This window comes from Salmo salar, chromosome ssa29 (assembly GCF_905237065.1).
Source record: "Salmo salar chromosome ssa29, Ssal_v3.1, whole genome shotgun sequence".
Lineage (NCBI taxonomy): Eukaryota > Metazoa > Chordata > Actinopteri > Salmoniformes > Salmonidae > Salmo > Salmo salar.
Window position 1 is genome coordinate 2,739,831 of NC_059470.1, and position 19,741 is coordinate 2,759,571.

At 42.4% G+C, this 19,741-nt stretch overlaps 1 long non-coding RNA gene across 3 annotated transcripts; it reads left to right on the plus strand.

Moving 5' to 3' along the window:
• Nucleotides 1-3: 3 nt before the first annotated feature.
• LOC106590029 (uncharacterized) lies at nt 4-19,122 on the plus strand. Of its 3 annotated transcripts, XR_006762721.1 has the most exons (6): nt 4-128; nt 3,570-3,789; nt 6,019-6,217; nt 7,310-7,530; nt 13,674-13,747; nt 18,199-19,122. It is a non-coding gene; the product is annotated as an uncharacterized lncRNA (long non-coding RNA). The 3 variants fall into 3 exon arrangements; XR_001324995.2 differs by lacking the exons at nt 13,674-13,747; nt 18,199-19,122 and having other exon boundaries at nt 7,310-8,158; XR_006762722.1 differs by lacking the exons at nt 4-128; nt 13,674-13,747; nt 18,199-19,122 and adding an exon at nt 146-1,256 and having other exon boundaries at nt 7,310-8,158.
• The last annotated feature ends 619 nt before the right edge of the window (nt 19,123-19,741 follow it).

The following is a 19,741-nucleotide window of genomic DNA, read 5'->3' on the forward strand; positions in this document are numbered from 1 at the left end:
TTTCTGTATTTCTATAATTTCATCAATGCAACGAAACATAATACATTAATATTATAATGGAAGTTAAACTTAAAGCACCATCGTACAGCAGAGTAGTCACGTGGTGCGTCATTCTCTCCAGGATGCAGGTAAAATAAACGTTTAATCATGAATGCTCATTATGTATTTGTAGCCTACTTATCATTTTGATAGTAGGCTAATATAGACACAGCATGTGTTGCCCTCATTATAAGGCTTATATAAGGCTTTTAATTTTTTGCGGCTCCAGACAATTTGTTTTTTTGGTTCAATATGGCTCTTTCAACATGTTGGGTAGCCGACCCCTGGGCTAGGGCGATAGAGTGTGCTAGCTAACTTGCTCGTTAGATAGCACACTGTGTCGCTCCCGCCTGCTATGTACCGGAGAAAACCATGCCCGACAGTCAGGGGCGAAGGACAATGTCTACCAGTCGCCCCTGCTTCCCGCAAGCACATCAGACGGGAGGCTGGGGCGACACGTGTACTAACTAGTAGTTTGCAACGCCGTGTGCTAGCTAGCCTCCCGCCAGCTGTGTACCGGAGTACTCCAGTTGGTTAAGCTAGCACCCAGTGTCCTTCGCTCTCGACTACTGAAAACCTGCCCTTACCGTCGTTAACAGAACTGCGGGAAACCAGTGCCTAACAAACGGGACGAAGGACACTGTCTAACGTACTGGTGTATGGCTAGCTACGGTTTACGCCCCCGCGGGGTTTATCAGTTGCTGGCATCCAACATGATTGTGCAGTAATACCCACATACAGGAACGCAATTTCACCATTCTCCGATTTTCAACCCTTGCGCGTCAATTAAAAATACTGTGTTTCGCAATGTCTCGTGTTGTTGAAGTTCAATAACAGTTATGAGAAATGACTTAAGTGATAGAAGTGTAATAAAACTAAACGCAGGTGGTTGCATTACAGAGAGCAAACAAAGTCATTTCAATACAAACAATTAAATTGATCAGTTTGGTATTGCACATGAGTAAAAACCCAATATTAATATTACAGCTGACTGAGCCTTCCCTGTTCTGCTTGAGCCGTCTCTGAACAGGAGGAACACGCTTTAATGCCAATCTCAGGGCATCAATGGTGTCCTCCTTTGGCGTGTAGGTTATGTATGAGAGGAAGCGGTAGCCTCTCAAAACACTTCCAATAACTAGATTCATGCTTTCAAATAAAGATCGGAACTAGTACTGCTGCTAGGAAGACCAATGTACTAAAAAAGAAACATGAAATCGGTAGGTTTTTCATCCAACGATTGGACGCATCCTGTAAGTAACATGAGCTAGCCATTCATTGTAGGTAACGTTATAGCTGGCAGTTGACCCAAGACTACTGCAGTTCAAGCTCCCTGCCACTTGTTAATTCATGTAGTTTAGCTGATCATGCTCAACATTAAAGGCATAGGGGCCACAAAGTTGTGGCAAGTAGCTAGCGAAAACACCATACTATCATGGCATCTATATAGTTAGCAAGATGGATTAGGCCTACATTTCCATGTCAAAGACGGAATAATGTATCCATTTATTTAAGTATGTTGCCATGATATGTGTCGGTCTGTTTTCTTGATTTTAGAACCAAAGGAGGGAGACAAATCTTTTTACACATTACAAGAAGAGAGGATAGAACAGGCAGAGAGATCTGTCCTTATCAGCTGCCCTGCTAAAACCAACAACAAAAAGTTACTGAAGTATTTATCCAGACATGGAAATATCAACAAATGTTTATTTCATATAAGCTATGTAAGTATTTCAGTTGTGCTAAGATATGAATCTACAAATCAACACGAATGTATGTAAACAAAAGCAATGCTGTTTGTATGTATCTACAGTATGATGGGAAATAGCATATCCAAAAATAACTGAACATAATTAAATTCAATGAAAATATTGTATTGTTAAGGGAGTAATTTATAAGGAGGTCTATCTTTTCTCCTACACAATGTGGGAATTACCACCCCCTCTCAATACTAAACTGTGACCTAAAGATATTGTCTAAAGTCTTAACAAAAAGACTAGAACACTTTATAAGCAACCCGGTTCACCCTGATCAGGTTGGCTTTTTCCAACACCGGTACGGCGCTGATAGCATACAAATAAAATTATATAAAATGGGCTATGAGGACCTGCCAAACCCCCACCATAGCTCTGTCCCTGGATGCTGAGAAAGCATTTGATAGGGTGGAGTGGGGTTTCTTATTTAAAGCCCTGGAGTCCTATGGATTTAGCCCCCACTTTATATGCTGGCTCTAAACCCTTTATTCCGGGGGCCAGTGGCACAGTTACTGCCAATGGAACTATTTCTAAGAAATTCAGGTTCCATAGAGCCCCACAGTGCAGGTGTCATAATACCCATAAAACCTAGCGGTCAAACATGGAAATGGTTCCAATCGTTTTCCCACCATCTACCAAATAAAACTCCTGGAGTCTATAGAGTGATCCTTGGAGTAATATCATCTGACTCCAGGCCCTGAAGAGAATATGGGAAATAGACTTGGACTGCGATATCACCAAGGCAGAATGGAATGAGGTTTTCGGTAGATGTCTCTAAAGCTAACGCAATCGAAAACAATACACCTTTAAACATTCGACTCCTAGTAAGCTTCACAGGGTCGGTCTGAAGCTCACAGACACCTGCTGCTGGAGATGTTCATCTGAAGAGGGGACTTATCTACATATGGTATGAGACTATGGAAAAAAATTGGGAGGTTTTGGACTGAACAGTCACAAAAACAAGTGTAGCCCCAGCAGTTGCAAAAAAACTGCTTTTCTGTAAATGGAAGGAAATATATACAACTGGACTAATCGACCATATAATGTGTACATAATTTCAAGAACGCTTGCAAAGTATATTTTATATATTTATTAACACACGCCGCTGAATGTACAAAAATGTGTATGATTATGTAAGAAAACAATCTTTAATGTCAATTGTCCTCAATATTATTTATTGTATTATTTTTTCATCTGAAACAAAAAATAAAATCTAACCAACATTTAAAAAAAGCTCTATCTAAAATGTATATTGAGAGGAGGTTGTCAAAGATAATTGGTGGAGTTTACCAGCAAGGAGAGCCTCACTTCATTACATGAAATGACCGTCAACCCCAGCTTCAACTATGAAGCTACAGTGCCTTTCAAGTCCAGATTGCTGTCCCTCAAAAAAATGTGTCCTGTAGACCTGTCTAACGGCCAGTCTGCCCGTCAGTGCCAACCACAGACAACCATCCCCAACAACGACGTCATACAGAGACTGTCCAAAGAGGACAGTGTAAGTCGACATGGACTGGTTTCTAAAATACAAGCTGTCTGAAGTTGTCTAACTGACTAAATTAAGATTGTTAGAATGCAGATTAGCATAGCAACATATATGATGTCCCTGGGAACACAAATAGGTACAATGTCAGCTTTAGTGCTAATTTAGGTGACAAACATTTATACCAAGACAAAGTTGAATATAAATTTTAGAGATTTCAAGTGATCCCTTGCTTTAAGCACAAATATTGTTCACTCCAATGAGAACACTGTGTCTTTCTTCTCTCTTTATCTCAGACCAACAAATCACCTCCCTTACAGAGACATACCAGCTAACAGAAGAGAATGTCTGTCTGCGCTTCCTGGTCTGCTCGCTGCTGAACGACATAGCTGCTGCATATTTCCTAGAATGCATCATTGTGCCCTTTGGCTCCTCCGTGAACCGCTTCGGGAAGCTGGGTTGTGATCTAGACATGTTTCTGGACCTGGATGGTCTTGGGATGGAAGTAATCTGAAGGTGAGGATGGGGATGGAGGAACCACATCAGGGTCATGTTCAGTAGGGCACGACGTAGCAAAAGGTCTTGCAACGGAAAACAAAAATCCGTTTTGTTATTGAAATAAGTCCAGGTAGGAATTTAAAGGAGAAGGACATTTTAACCCTTTATACAAGAGATGGGCAACTTTGATGGGGGTGGTGGCCACAGAAAATCTGAACTCATCATGTGGGGCCGCAGTCAGAGCCGGCCCTAGCCTTTTGGGGGCCGTAAGTGAAGCAAAACATTTTAGCGGCCCCCCTCTTGACAGTGGAGAGAGAGTTTTTAAGTTAATTTCCTACAATTCTTGGTCACTGATAAGCGCCTAAATTGGAACTTAGTGGATATACTGTAACATACGGTATATATAACGTCAAAGCTCAGGCTCTTCCCTTTATAGCGCTGTATGGGATTCAACTGACAGCCGTTCTAAACGTGTGTACCATGCACAACAAATATGTTACTTTTGGAAATATTTTGTTGTCTGAGTGAGGATAAGACGTGAAGGATGAGACGTTGAAGATTATAATAAATACCGCTTTGATGTCGTAAAAGCAAACCACATGCCCATCAGTCCAAATGTGCATTTGAAAACTAATTTACAATATCAACAATTATGATCGCTATGTTTGATGTACAGTTACAAGGATGACATGCATCTGTCTGAATGAAGTGCCTTGTGAAAGCCTAACACTGTAAAATTGTTTTTTATAACTTAGCTGGTAATACAATAAGCTTTCAAATGATGCTCATCTGATCCAGATTTCCATTTTATAATGGAGAGTTTTTGGATTGCATAAACAACAACAGTAATTTTGTGATGGTGTGGCAGGGATGTGTTCCAAACAAAAAACGACAAGTGTGCTTGCTTCAGTTCCTCAACGGCAAAGCACCTTATTGTTGAAGGCTCTTTCCTTGAGTCATAAAAGTGCATGGAAATTACTTAGGAACTGGGCACAGTTTGGAGAGGCATTTGGACACTTGGAGACACCAGTTAGACCTCTCATTCAAACCCTTGTAATATTTTTTTCTTATGTTATACCTACCACAAAATTACCATGAATATTCTTATTATATTACTGAATATATCCAGAGTATTTTCAGATTTCGTTATTGACAAATGCTGCGAAAAGTACAGTAAATGTAAAATGCACATAACATCAACAGTGTAATGTTTGGATTCAGTCTTGTCAGGTGAACTGTTGTCACCTTTGGTCTGATAATTTCCCCATAATCTCCTAAGTGAACTCTATCAATTGCTACCATGGTCATGCATATGTTTTTATAGTTCTCCTGTTAGAAACATTTCAATTTGTCCCAACCCATATTTGCCCATTTCCGCAAGTGTAAAGGGTTAAGAAAGAAACACTTTAGGGGTGTTTCCCAAGAGCTTCGTAGCACTGGTCATATGGACAATATATGCTTAGTGCTACAAAGCTTTCAGGAAACTCACTCCAAGGGGTCTCTTCGTTTAAATACCAATATTGACCTAGGGTTGTTTTCATATCATAAAACAGCTGTAGAGAGATTGGTCCCGTGTTTCTGCTGCATACCCTCTCCTTTTAATTACATGTCCTTTTGTTTACATCTTTACAAGAACTCATGTAAGAGAGGAAATCAAGCACCTTGTTAAACCAGACCCCTACTGTCACTCTGTTGTTGGGCTGTAGAACATTTGTTCAGAGAGGGAGAAGGGGGGGACTTCCTATAGAAAATGTGTTTACCTTGACGTAGTGTGGGAAAAGCCCTGTAGGAAGCCCACTGAGCCTGAGGTCCTTATCAGTCTCTTTCTCTCTCTCTGGGTAAACAACAGGCTGATAAAAAAAGAGGTGAGAGATGCACACAGTGCTACAAATCACCACTTCCTCTTCTGTGGACAAGGCTGTTCAGTAGAAATGTAAGACCCTCATGTATAAAGAGTGTTTGCAGAGCTTGTCAAAGTTATATATTTTCTATGTGAATGTTGAGTGTCACTCTGACTTCCAAAAAATGTACTCAAAGGCCTATGAGATTGAAAGATGTAGGTATTTATGCACTTTTCTCTGTGTATGGGCACGTGCAACTGTTTGCATCTGTACGCCGTCTACATATCTTTTTCAGCCTTGGCCCGCCATCTTCACTCGCATACTCACTGTAATCCTATGCATTTAAACCCTATGTTTCTGTAATTAAAAATGCTGTTCAATAAATGGCCTTGTCCCATCTGCCCAGCCAAAAGCAGGGCTGTCTTTGGAGTACCAGGCAAAGAGGTCTGCGTCTGAGTGAGCGGTGACCCAGAGTATCCTGTCTGTGATTGGGGAGTGTGTAGACCAGTTTGGACCCGGCAGAAGATCCTCAACGCTCGCTGTCCCCTGGTCCGCTTCACCCACCAACCATTAGGGTTCCAGTGTGACCTCACAGCCAACAATAGGTAAGACAAAGACACACATATGGACTAGTTTGCACAGATACACACATGCTGACAGACACGCACGCATGCATGGTAGCACGCAGACACACACACACACACACACACACACACACACACACACACACACACACACATTGAAGAGTCACTAAGCAAACTCCTTTATTGGTGTAATCCGTCTCAAATACATCATCAGTATGATTAAATCAGAAAGCCTTCTATACAGCTTGACCTGTTCCTGTTAAACAATTGTGAATCATTAAAGCGAGCATACTTCTGCCTGCCTAGTTCTACTTCTATATAACTGACCAATTTGTTAGAATTTTGAATTGTTGAAGTTGTTTAAAGTTCACCTGTCCACATAACTAATAGTCACCTTTTAAATGTCAGTTGCTGTTTGTCATTTTGCTCTAATGCTTCATAGAAACTCTGTTGCCTTTCAAAACTTACTGGTGTTGCACAAAGCAAACTGAAACTCGAGTTGCGTAGAAGGAGAGAGAGCAGGAGAGAGAGGGAGAGAGCGCAGAAGATCAATGCGTCATGTGTTTCACTTCTTCTTTCCTTGGCCCTAAGGGATTCTGTGGTCTCTAAAGTTAGCCTGAAAGTGAAGCAGCCAGAAACACACCTGCTAATGATTAGAAACAAACCCATCCACGCCTCAGTTTGTAATAAAATCGAGTAGGGTAGAGTAGACACCCTGACTGTGTGTTTATGTTAAAAACATTGAAGAGTATGGTTATACACAGTTTGTCATCCTTGCAAAACAGAGGGATATTTTGGAAGTGAGAATTACGATGTCCACTGACTTTTTCATTTTCTCTGCTCCTAGAATGTTATAAATGTTGTTCAATTCAAAAGTCCCAGACAGTATCAAGTCTCTCAGATAATGAGGGTATTCTGCTTTAATATCCTATATGTTGTCATGACTACCATTCTTTGTGTATCATCATCATCATAGTAAATGCTTAGGAATGGTGATAGAAATTGTGTCAGAAAGATCAATTCAAAAATCCCAGATAGTATCAAGTGTTTCAGCTACAGTGATTGCGTACTGTGTCTTGTGTGTCTTGACTGTCATTCTGTATGTGTCTGCAGGGTGGCGATGAAGAGCTCTGAGTTTCTGTACCTGTATGGGCGGCTGGATCGGTGGGTGCGTTGCTTGGTGCTGTGTTCAGTGCTAGGCCTGGGCCCACAGTATCACCAGCTCTATACCTGGAGCCTGGATCACCAACTTCTCTCTCACTGTCATGGTCCTGTTCTTCCTGCAGAGGAGGACTGTTCCTATACTTCTCACCCTGGACCACCTCAAGGAACTAGTAGGTAGACACAGACGCACCCACCCACACCCACAAGCAAGCCCATACTGCCCACCATGGACTGCCTCAAAGCAGGTAGAGAAAAATGGAGCACTGAGCGGCAACTTCATTTAACAAAAATCTATACTATCAGTATCACCTCAAAGAGCTGGCAGGTAGTAGTCTTGCATTGCTACACTTCCTAGTTGTATTCAGTAATTTGGAAATTGATGTTCAGCCGGTAGCAATGGACCACTGAGCGAGTGGCAATTGGGTTATTAAAATATTATTTATTGAATAGATCTGATTGCTGATCCTAATTGGCAACAAAAATATCTGTGTTGGCATAGTACAGTCATGCTCTCTTCCCACCGCTCATACTCCTGCTTCCCTTGTCACCTTGGCTCTCAAATAATTGCCTTCCAAAAGCAATCTATCCCCCCTCCCTCCATCTTAGCCCAGACAGAGACACTATCCCAGGCATCATCACAATAAAGGACCTATCCGAACATCACACCTGCGGGACAGGTACAGGATGGCAACAACAACTGCCCGAGTTACACCAGGAACGCACAATCCCTCCATCAGTGCTCAGACTGTCCGCAATAGGCTGAGAAAGGCTGAACTGGTGGCTTTTAGGCCTGTTGTAAGGCAGGTCCTCACCAGACATCACCGGCAACAACGTTGCCTATGGGCACAAACCCACCGTCACTGGACCAGACAGGACTGGCAAAAAGTGCTCTTCACTGACAAGTCACGGTTTTTCTCACCAGGGGTGATGGGCGGATTCGCATTTCTCGTCGAAGGAATGAGCGTTACACCGAGGCCTGTACTCTGGAGCGGGATCAATCTGGAGGTGGAGGGTCTGTCATGGTCTGGGGGGGTGTGTCACAGCATCATCGGACTGAGCGTGTTGTTATTGCAGGCAATCTCAACGCTGTGCGTTACAGGGAAGACATCCTCCTCCCTCATGTGGTACCCTTCCTGCAGGCTCATCCTGACATGGCCCTCCAGCATGACATTGCCACCAGACATACTGCTCGTTCTGTGCGTGATTTCCTGCAAGACAGGAATGTCAGTGTTCTGCCATGGCCAGCAAAGAGCCCAGATCTCAATCCCATTGAGCACGTCTGGGACCTGTTGGATTGGAAGGGGGAGGGCTAGGGCCATTCCTCCCAGAAATGTCCGGGAACTTACGGGTGCCTTGGTGGAAGAGTGGGGTAACATCTCACAGCAAGAACTGGCAAATCTGGTGCAGTCCATGAGGAGGAGATGCACTGCAGTACTTAATGCAGCTGGTGGCCACACCAGATACTGACTTACTTTTGATTTTGACCCCCAATTTTGTTCAGGGACACATTATTCAATTTCTGTTAGTCACATGTCTGTGGAACTTGTTCAGTTTATGTCTCAGTTGTTGAATCTTGTTATGTTCATACAAATATTTACACATGTTAAGTTTGCTGAAAATAAACGCAGTTGACAGTGAGAGGACATTTCTTTTTTTGCTGAGTTTAGTAGTAGCAGTTTAAGGATACTTTTTTTAGAATGACGTGCACATTAATGTTATAAATGTATCGTTCTATTTATCGTTATCGCATCAATTCAGGCAATTTATTGCAATATGGATTTTGTCCATATCGCCCAGCTCTACTCTGTTTACTGTCTCTTCCTCCTTTATGTTCCCTCCTTCTACCTCCGCTCTCTTTTTCCGGTTTGTAATCGCCCTCACTCTCTTATTTGACCTCTTCCTCTTTTTTGCTCTATCCATCCCAGTTTTGTTTGAAATCTCTCTATCTTCTCCCTTTCTCTCTTTGCTTCTGTTTTTTGTTACACCATCCATCTTTGTTTTGTTTATGAACATCATCGCTGTGTACATAGACATATGTTGTATGTAATTTACCTTGTGTTCCCCTCTTTCTCCTACAAGGCCCTAGATACAGTGCATTTGGAAAGTATTCAGACCCCTTGACTTTTACCACGTTATGTTATGTTATGTTACATAAGCTTGTAGAGTCATACCCAAGAAGACTCGGCTGTAATCACTGCCAAAGGTGCTTCAACAAAGTACTGAGTAAAGGGTCTGAATACTTATGAAAATGTGATATTTACATTCTTTTTTTTATACATTTGCAAAAATATTTTCACTTTGTCATTATGGGGTATTGTGTGTAGATTGATGAGGATTTTTTATTTATTTAATCCATTTTAGAATTAAGGCTGTAACGTAACAAAATGTGGAAAAAGGGAAGGGGTCTGAATACTTTCCGAATGCACTGTGTGTAGTGTGTCATTTACCTTGTGTGTAGTGTGTTACCCTGTGATGTGTGTACCATGTCATTAACCTTATGTTCCCCCTCTGCCCCCCCCATAACTAGGGCCACGTTTTTGTCGTTTTTTTTGTTGCGGGTTTTGTCTTTGTCTGGTATTTCCAGCATTATCCACTGGGTTTGCTGCAGGCAGAAAATCTTAGAAAATACTCTTTAATTGACACAAGCAGTCTCTAATCATTCAATGTCTGGTTGGGTGTTTTGGCGGGGGGGATCGCCTAAACCAGAAGAGGTGTAGCATATGAATCTTTATTGCACAAAGCCTATTATTTGTCAGGGAATAGTATTTGTAGATCAGTGATTCTTCACTTTTCTCAATCCCTGATCATCAGAGGTTATAAAAATTGGTCACATACACAATATTGAAATTACGCTTTAAAAAAGTGTGCCAATACCCCACTGGGACGCTCTTTGCAGACAACAATATATTCTGCAATTTAGCATTACATTATAAACGGAAAGACAGGATAGAAAGACATCTGAAAAATATATATCAGCCAGAACAACTTTAACGTCTTTACCCAGCTCCTACAATATGTTCAGAACATATTGGTCTTGTGTGTCAGCATATTCGTCCGTTTTTATGGGGATTTATTTTCAATTTTTTTACCAGACTGCTCTGTTCTTTACATGTGTTAATGAATGCAAGCATTTTGGGATTATCAACTTTTTCGAGAGGGATGTTGGCGCTTGCAAAAGCCATATCCTCAGAATGTACTTTGTTACATGTATTGCTATAGCGAATGAAAATTGCTACTTTGTTCGAAAATAGGCTACGTTTTCTTATTATTCCCATATAATGTTGATAAAAGACGATAAGTTAAATATTTGTTGATAATGTCCTTAAGATAGGCAAATAAATGTGGTGCATTAGGCTAAAGCGTAGGCTGCTGATGAGAATAATTGTTGGTCTCCACATGGTTGGGAATCTATTTTGGACTAATTAGATCAGGTATTCCCAAACTGGTGAACGCGCAATGCCGTCGGGGGTACGCCAAATAAAAATGTGATTCACATTTTTTTTTATCATAATATTATATTTTTTTAACCTTCACATTTTCAAACAGTACATTTATATTTTCCAAGGGGGCTATACATTTGGGTGAGGTTTTTTTCTCGCCTGAGTAGCTTCGTTTCACTGCCAAAAATGTAATTAAACCATCTAGTGTTCAGCGAAGTAACAACACAATGTCAAATACACATTGTCTAGTCAAATTGCGCAGACATTTAGAAACGAAACGTGACAATTTGAAAAATAAGCCACGTGTAACGACGGTCGTCAGGAATGGACCAAGGCGCAGCGGGTTGAGTGCTCATAATTAACTTGAATGAAAACACTTCTACAATCAAAACAAAACAATGGACGACGAATACAGACTTGAAGGCACAAGACAGCAATTCAAGTGACAACCTCCCACAAATTACAAACACACCCTAATATATAGGACTCTCAATCAAAGGCAACTAGACAACACCTGCCTTCAATTGAGAGTCCACACCCCAATTAACTAAACATAGAAACAGACCAACTAGAAAGAACATAGACTAACAGAGCAGTGACCAAAAAACCCCGGAATACATAAATCAACTACCCTCTACATAATACACAAACCCCGAACCACATAAACCAAATACCCTCTGCCACGTCCTGACCAGCCTACACTAACAAAATAACCCTCATACTGGTCAGAACGTGACACCACGGGAGTTTGAGTGAGAATAAAAACGACTTTCGAGTAGTAAGACGTATAAAAGCAACAGATACCATTAATAAGAAGAGGCTAGAAGTGTCTTATATGGTGAGCTACCAAGTGGCTAGGACAGGCAAGCACCAAACTATTATGGAGGACTTCATCCTTTCTGCTGCCGCGGATATGGCTGGGACAATGCTGGGAGAAAAGGCCCAAAAAACTATACAGACAATGACTTCATCAAACAAAACTGTTTCACGACACATCAGTGACATGGCAGGAGATGTTTTGAAACAGTTACTGCTTCGCATACAAGCCAGTGAGTTATATGCGTTACAGCTGGATGAGTCAACAGACGTGGCGGGCCTGGCACAGCTCCTGGTATATGTCTGTTACATTTATGTGGTGTCAATTAAGGAAGACATTCTCTTCTGCAAGCCACTGGAAACCAGGACAACATGAGAGGATATTTTTTAAATACTGTACAGGTTTGTGACATCAAATGGACTTTGGTGGTCAAGATGTGTTGGTATCTGTACTGATCGTGCAAAGGCCATGACAGGGAGACAGTGGAGTGGTAACGTGCGTGCAATCAGTTGCTCCCTACGCCACTTGGGTACACTGCAGCATCAAACGAGAGGCTCTTGCTGCCAAGGGAATGCCTGACAGCTTGAAAGACGTTTTGGACACTACAGTGAAAATGGTTAACTTTGTTAAGCAAAGCGCCTGAAGTCTGGTGTATTTTCTGCATTATCCAATGATATGGGCAGCGACCATGTAACGCTTTTACAACATACAGAAGTGCGCTGGTTATCAAAGTAAAGTATTGACAAGTTTTAAAACATTTAGAGACGAGCTTAAAGTTTTCTTTACTGATCATAATGATCACTTGTCTGACCGCTTGTATGATGACGAGTTTCTCACACGACTGGCCTATCTGGGTGTTTTTTTTTCTTTTTCGCCTGAATGATCTGAATCTAGGATTACAGGGACTCTCCCCAACTATATTCAATGTGCGGGACAAAATTGAAGCTATGATTTAGAAGTTGGAGCTATTTTCTGTCTGCATTAACAAGGACAACACACAGGTCTTTCCATCATTGTATGATCTTTTGTGTGCAAATGAACTCCAGCTTACGGACAATGTCAAATGGGATATAGCGATGCATCTGAGTGAGCAACTTTCCCGAAACGGACGACACAAACAACTGGATTCGTTATCCCTTTCATGCCCTGCCTCCAGTCCACTTACCGATATCTGAACAAGAGAGCCTCATCGAAATTGCTACAAGCAGTTCTGTGAAAATTGAATTTAATCAGAAGCCACTGCCAGATTTCTGAATAGGGCTGCTCACAGAGTTTCTTGCCTTGGCAAATCGCACTGTTAAGACACTGGTGCCCTTTGCAACCACGTACCTATGTGAGAGTGGATTCTCGGTCCTCACTAGCATAAAAACGAAATACAGGCACAGACTGTGTGTGGAAAATGATTTAAGACTGAGACTCTCCAATACAACCCAACATTGCAGAGTTATGTGCATCCTTTCAAGCACACCCTTCTCATTAACCTGTGGTGAGTTATTCACAATTGTTGAACAAATAAGTATTTATATGTAAGAGGGCTAAATAAAGAACAAAATTATTGATTATGATTATATTATTATTTGTTCCCTGATCCTATAAGAGCTCTTTGTCACTTCCCACGAGCCGGATTGTGACGACAACTCACACTCATTCTTATGTTTAATACATGTATTGTATAGTGTGTGTGTGTGTGTGGCAGGCTTACAATGATGGCAAAAAACAACATTTGAGAGTGCGCTGACACTGGTGCTAGAGGGGGTACCAGCTGGAGGTTGAATGTTTGAAGGGGTACGGGACTATAAAAAGTTTGGGAACCACTGCCGTAGATGATCATGGTATGCAGACATTACAATTAATTCACACATGGAGCAAGAAGGTGCTATATCGGCCTCTTGAGGTCTGATGATTGAAATGCGGGGGGGAGAAAACTACCAAAGCCCCTGTCCCTAACCATAGCATACATACTAATATTTTGTATACATTTTATTTCCACATTAAAACAGGTTTATTGATCATTATAAATGTGGTATTTGTTATCATACTATGTGATTCCTTTCAGAGCAACTGGTGCAGGAGTTCTTTGAGTTTTACGGAACCTTCATATTCAACCGCCTGTCCATACACATCAGAAAGGTAACAGGCACAGACAGTCCATTCTGTTTTAATTAGTACCAAGTCATTCTATGTTGATTGGACACAAGATGAGGATGCTGCACTGAAAGCTTTAAACAGAAATAGCCTTCTCTGGAACCCTTTTAGCTGTAAACTGCCAATCCTCTCACAAGTGATTCCAGCAGCACTTTCACCCCTGTGCATAATTGCCATTGTTTCATGGTAGTAGTTTATAATTGGCGAAAAAATTACTGCAGATACTATCAGAACCAGATTGGAGAGTTAGCTAACGGCGTTTGAGATCTTTCATTGGCTAGCTCTCCCTAGTCACAGGGCTGAGAGCCAAGAGGGGAAGCTGTTGGTAATAAAGTGGGTTTTTGGTGGATCAAACACACACATACACACCAGCATCGCACTAATGTCTCTCCGTGCCAGCTAAGACTACAGCTGTCAGAGGACTGTGTGATTTGATAGTTGCTCCTCTTCTCTACCCATCTCTAATGAACACAATCAGCAGCTCATCACACTCGATAAGAAAACATAATCAACACGTTTATTCAATCTTAGACACGTGTGTGTTCATTTAGTTACAGTTCACCCAGTTTGTTTTTCATTTAATTCCTTTGCAGGCCAAGGTTGTCCCAAATGGCAGCCTATTCTCTATACAGTAGGGATGTGCATCTTTCCCTTTCAAGACGATTCAATACGTATCTAGATAGATGGGCTCCGATATGATACAGGAACAATACATTTTAGTTTGAAATAATTCTGTGCGATTCTCTTTGATTAGAGAACGAATCGATACGATATGATTCGATGCACTAACATTTGTTGCATAAACACACTCATTTTCCATTCTAAATACAAATCTGATGCTGATGGAGCTCATGAGCTGAGCCTCTGAGCTGGATCGGTCTGAGCTGACTTGTGTGTGTAAATGATGTATATCTATGGTGTATACTATGTATGCACCTGATCTAACCCATAGGGGAGACTAGGCATCTACCACCCCACTATCAGATTAGGGGGGACTATGTAGCCTTTGGTTCTGAAATCAACATCACCCACTATTTAACTTGTACATTTAGCAGATAAAGTGTTTTAGCTAGCAATGTATCAATATTCATTTACAAATGAACTATGACATAACCAGTTAATATATAATAAAATTTTGGATTTCACCCCCATCTCAAAATCGAATGGTTTTGACCATTTTGGAAGATTTTGGTAAACTTTTTTTCTCCATGTTTTAGCCGTGCGGTGTTGGTGTTGGTCACAGATGCCTTAAAAATATATATATATTGTAAGGGCGGGGATCAGAAACCAGTCAGTATCTGGTGTGACCACCATTTGCCTCAAGCAGTGTGACACATCTCCTTCGCATAGAGTTAATCAGGCTGTTGATTATGGCCCTTGGAATGTTGTCCCATTCCTCTTCAATGGCTGTGCGAAGTTGCTGGATATTGGCGGGAAATGGAACATGATGTCGTACACGTCGATCCAGAGCATCCCAAACATGCTCAATGGGTGACATGTCTGGTGAGTATGCAGGCCATGGAAGAACTGGGACATTTTCAGCTTCCAGGAATTGTGTACAGATCCTTGCAACATGGGGCTGTGAATTATCATACTGAAACGTGAGGTTATGGCGGCGGATGAATGGCACAACAATGCGCCTCAGGATCTCATGGCATCTCTGTGCATTAAAATGCAATTGTGTTCGTTGTCCGTATTTTATGCCTGCCCATACCATAACCCCACCACCATGGGTTCACAACGTTAACATCAGCAAACCGCTCGCCCACACGACGCCATACACCCTGTCTGCCATCTGCCTGGTCCAGTTGAAATGAGATTCATCCATGAAGAGCACACTTCGATGGCCACTGGCACGCTGGAGGAGTTGAGCATTTGCCCACTAAAGTCGGTTACGACGCTGAACTGCAGTCAGGTCAAGACCCTGGTGAGGATGACAAGCACGAAGATGAGCTTTCCCAAGACGGTTTCTGACAGTTTGTGCAAACCCACAGTTTCGTCAGCTGTCCGGGTTGCTGGTCCCAGACGATCCCGCAGGTGGAGAAGCTGGATGTGGAGATCCTGGGCTGGCGTGGTTACACGTGGTCTGCAGTTGTGAGGCACTGCCAAATTCTCTTAAATGATTCTCAATTCTCTTGCAACAGCTCTAGTGGACATTACTGCAGTCAGCATGCCAATTGCATTTGAGACATCTGTGGCATTGTGTGACAAAACTGCACATTTTAGAGTGGACTTCTATTGTCCCCAGCACGAAGAGCACCTATGTAATGATCATGCTGTTTAATCAGCTTCTTGGTATGCCACACCTGTCAAATGGATGGATTATTTTGGCAAAAGGAGAAATGCTCACTAACAGGGATGTAAACATTTTAGAGAAATAAGCTTTTTTGTTCATATAAAACATTCTGGGATTTTTTATTTCAGCTGATGAAATATGGGAACAACACTTTACGTGTTGCGTTTATATTTTTGTTCAGTTTAAATCAATGACTGTCAACACAGTTACATGCTTTTAGTTCAACACTGAAGGATAAGACGCATCAATTGTCACAAAGGATTAGGTATTTTCTCAAGGTAGAAAGAAAGTAAAATGAGCAAAACATGTTAGTTTATCGGCGATTCATAATGTTTGAAAAAAAAATCTGGGGTCTGTGGACCAATGCAGTCTTATCTTAAACATTTGAATTGCAGACCGATGTGTAATCGTTACATCCCTACTATATAGTGAGCTACTTTTGACCAGGGCCAATAGGGAATCGGGTGCCATTTAGGACACAGGCCTTTTTGTTGTTCCTCATCTCCTCATGGCCCCTGAGAGTAAAGATATTGTAAAGACGTTAACCCAGGGTGAGGTGTGTGCGTGTGCGTGCGCGTGCGCGTGTTCGTGCGTGAACCCAGGGTCAGGACTGAAGTATTGAAGGAAGGCCTGTAGGAAGACTGGTGGTCATGGCCTCTGCATATAACCTTTCACCAGTGGAGAAACCACCATTAATCATCTTTACTGTGTACTGCGTCTCTCCTGTCTCCCTCCTCTCCCACCCTCTCCTATTCCCTGTCTTCTGCGTCCTACCATTTTACATTGTAGTCATTTAACAGATTGCTCTTATCCAGAGCGTCTTAGTTAGTGCATTCATCTTAAGATAGCTAGGTGGGACAACCACATATCACAGTCATAGTAAGTAAATTTGTCCTCTAAGTAGCAGCAAAGTCAGAGCTGGCCTTCTCCTGTCCTCCTCCCTCTCTACCTCCCTCTCCCTGGCACTCTTACCCTCTCACTCTCCTCTCGCTCTCCTGCACCCTTACCCTTTCCCTCTCTTTCCTTCTCCTGCCCCTCTCCCTCCCTCTCTACCTCCCTCTCCCTGGCCCTCTCCTGTCCCCTTACCCTCTCTCTTTCCCTCTCCTGCCATTTCTCCCTCCCTCTCCCTGGCCCTCTCTCCTCTCTCTACCCCTTTCCCTCTCTTTCTCCTGCCCCTCTCCCTCTGCCCTGACTGATGGCTTTATGGTCCATGGTCATCTCTCCATCCCATTGTGTTGGAGGCTCCATCTCTGTTTCTCCATCCATTCAGCCTTTTTACAACCCCCGGCTTAGGGGATAGGGTATTGAGGTATTGCATGCCATGCATGCCTTGGGTTCCAATAGTATTTGATTTATTTCAAATGCTTTGAGGGGTAAAATTGAGCTTGCCTGGGGTGTTAGATTTGAGGGGTTTACACCTTTGAGACTATTCTATTGTTTCCATTGCGTCAGGCAAGGACGATCAGGCACAGCTAAAGCTTTTAAAAGAAAACAAATGCTATTTGAACCCAGGTGCATCTGTTGTTTGCATGGAACCTTGGAGGGCTCTGGAGATAGATCTTTTACCTAGGTTTTTATTGCCTGTGTCACAGTTCCAGAATAGTACAGAGTCACAAATGGAACCCAATTCCATATAGTGCACTACTTTTCCAAAGCAGCAATGGTCTAGCCTAGGACACTGGAATCGCCAAAGATTTAGCAAGATGGCAGAAACAGATCTTGGACCAGGCTAATGATGTTGTGGTATGATTGATGATTGAACCTGTGTCTACCCTGCTGGTGCTGCCCCCAGGCCCGTTCATCAAAGCTAGGCTGACACTATTTGCGTCCCAAATGGCACCCTATTCCCTACACACTGCGCTACTTTTGACCAGAGCCCTATGGAGCCTGATTTAAAAGTAGTAGGGAATAGGGTGCCATTTGGGACAGAGCCTGCTAGCCCATGAAGAGATGAGATGTACCAGCCAGACCCTTTATAACTGGGTCCAGGTGGCCTACATAACAGCAACAACACCTAAGATAGATGGACCATTTATAAAGCCAGTGTGTTTTTATGTTTTGTCACCCCTCTCTTTCTCTCTCACCCTCTTTTAACATCTTACTTTCTCCCTCACTCTTCTCTTTGCTCGCTCTCTCACAGGGCAGAGAGTAGAACAAACCTGAGGTCTCTCCCTTCACATCCAGAACCCCTTCAAGCCAGCGATGAACGTCAGTAAGCACGTTAACAGAACACAGCTGGAGCACTTCGTGGCGTTGAGTCGGGAGAGCGCCTGGATGATGCAGCAGCGGGAGTTCAACGTACCGCACAGCAGCGGCAGTAACGGGACCGGTACCGGGAACAATGCTCCCTGGGGCTTGGCTGTGCTCCTCATGCACTCCGTCTCCCAGGCGGCCCGAGGTTAAGGGTCATAAGAAGAGGAAGAGGGAACCGGCCAGCAAGAGGATCAAGAGCCTGCTGGAGTGTCTAAAGAACAGGGAGTAGAAGAAGACCGGCAACGGTATCAACACCACGAGGAAGAAGAGCTAGGGGAGAAGATTCACTGTGTTTGAGGGGATCAGTTTGAGCCCAGGCGAGATGCAGAATCACTAATCTTGATCAGTAGTCATTTGGGATGCAAAATGATTTGTAGATCACTCATACTGTGCAGTCTGCACACGGTTTTGCAGACCATCACCACTAGATGGCACTGGTGAGGTATAAGTCCAAGGGCAACACGCACTTAAAGTCCTACCCTTAAAGACACCACATTAGTGGACTTATGAGCCGAGCCAAGCTGTACTGAGCTGGCCTGTTTAGGCATCCGCTATGGTAGCTTGAACTGTCCTGACGAAAATATACAAGCTGGCGCAGTATGGTTTGGATTGGCATGATTGTGTGAAATGGGGTATAAATGTTTCCGTGACCAGATACTCTTGATAAGAAAGGACTTATTTACTCTCCATGCCAACCTTTGCAAATAATGTACTTAAAGAAGATATTAACTTCTAGCATCTGACTATACATCTTTTTGTTTGTTTACATTATATCAAATGTTTTCAGATGTTTTTTATTAAATCAGTGTCACAAAATTGACTTTTATACCAAAATGAAAACAGTATTTTGAAATGTGTGGTGGATAATGAACGGTCTGACATTGTTATTTCTAGATTCAACTTTTACTGTCAACTGTCCAAAAACAACGATGCAACCTTGCTAGCTTGTTAGTCAGTCCGTATTTAAACAGTCCATACCGTTGCTCATCAAGTCAGTTGTCTGGAGGAGAGAGGAGCCAGCAGCGTGGTTAGTCTGTAAAATGGATGGACCTCTTCCCGGCTACTGGTTGAGCTAACATGTCAAATATTTGGATAGAGAGTAGGCACATTCCATTTTAAACACAAGTCTTTAGTTTTCTCGGTGGAGACTGGAAGAAAGAGACAGGGCCTTAACTTTGTTTCCAGATCTGCTCATAATCCTTTATTGCCAATTTGGAAGTAGGCATTTCCAACCCAAACCTTAATGATAAGTTCAGTGAACGGAGTGCACAAGGCCAAGATAATGTAAGTTCTTTTTTTAATCAAAACTTCTTGCCACCTAAGCACTCTCTGTGAATGAACCCTACCACTGAATAGTTTGCCATTAGGGAGAAGGAATGTGTGCCTTTTCCACTTACGGTAAGTTTCTGCCTCCTTTGCAGTTCTTCAAA